The sequence below is a fragment of the Sodiomyces alkalinus genome (genome assembly GCF_003711515.1).
Source record: "Sodiomyces alkalinus F11 unplaced genomic scaffold SODALscaffold_1, whole genome shotgun sequence".
NCBI lineage: Eukaryota > Fungi > Ascomycota > Sordariomycetes > Glomerellales > Plectosphaerellaceae > Sodiomyces > Sodiomyces alkalinus.
The window spans coordinates 3,252,317-3,253,905 of record NW_021167079.1 but is presented as its reverse complement, the minus strand read 5'-3'; positions in this window follow the sequence as shown (position 1 = coordinate 3,253,905).

Below are 1,589 nucleotides of genomic sequence, written 5' to 3'. Positions count from 1 at the left end.
AAGACTAGAATAATAAAGTTCGATATATACGATATAGGTTATAAGGATATTATCCTTAGCGAACTATAGTTTAATAAATAGAATCCCGATATAGATTAGAAGCTTAGCTAGCTCCGGTGGCGATTAGAGAGTAAGTAGGAGACTACGAAGGAAACCTTACCTGATCCTGATATCCGTCGAAAATAGTAGAAAGACTTACCGACGAAGGAGCTTTAGGGAGACTTAGATAGCCGCTAGAAATCAGGGACTAAGGCGAAGAAAGTATGAAAGACTTTAAGATAGTAATAACGGTATAACCACCGACGCGTAACTAATATTATTAAAGGAATCTACTAGATCGTCTAAGTAGAAAAAGGACTAGTAATAAGTAATTATAATAGACTCGCTAAGGTATTACCAGAATACCGTAAATACGGAAAACTATTTACCGAAAATCTAGAAACCGGATTACCGAAACACCGATACTATAATTATAAGATACCCCTAAAGGAAGGGATATACCTAAAATTCTTCCTAATATACGGGCTAAACTAGAAGGAATTAGATACCTTAGAAGAATATCTCGAAGAGATACTAGTAAAAGGCTATATCAGAGTATTATAGTTACTAGCAGGATACCCGATCCTATTTATACTAAAGAAAAACGGCAAACTACGACTATATATTAATTATCGATAACTTAACGATATAACTATTAAGAACCGCTACCTACTACCTCATATCTTAGAAATACGAGATTAGCTAGTTAGAGTATAATAGTTCACGGTACTCGACTTAAAAGGAGCCTATAACTTAATCAGGATTAAGGAAGGAGAAGAGTAGAAGATAGCGTTTCGGACGAAGCGAGGATATTTCGAGTACCTTATTATATCTTTTAGACTAATAAATACGCCGGTATTATTCTCAACACTTATTAACGATATCCTAAGGAAGTATCTAGACCACTTCGTTATAGTATACCTAGATAATATCCTAATCTTCTCTAAGATACTCGAAGAATACCGATAACACGTTCATATAATCCTATAACTCCTATAAAACGCCGACCTATTAGTCGAACCAGAAAAAGTTTAATTCCACACGTAAGAAGTTAACTTTTTAGGTTATATAATACGACCTAATAAGATCTATATAGATAAGGCGAAAGTCTAATACGTCTCTAAGTGGCTATAACCCTAGAACGTTCGCGATATTTACTCCTTTCTCGGACTTATAAACTACTATCGATAATTTATTAAGGACTATAGTAAGATTACTATCCCCTTAACTAAAGCAACTAAAAAGGGGCTTAACTTCGAATAGAACGAAAGAATAGAAAAAGCATTCTAAGCTCTTAAAGGAAGGGTTACCAGCGAACCTATCTTAGTAATACCAGACCCCGATAAAGAATACGAACTCAAAACAGACGTATCCGACTAGGCTCTAGGAGTATAACTCGGATAGCGCGACGTAGAAGGAAGACTACACCCTATAGCCTTTATATCCAAGAAACTCAGTAGACTAGAACTTAACTATTAGATCCACGATAAAGAGCTAATAGCTATTATCGAAGCCTTTAAAGAATAGAGACCGTATCTATCAGGGATAAG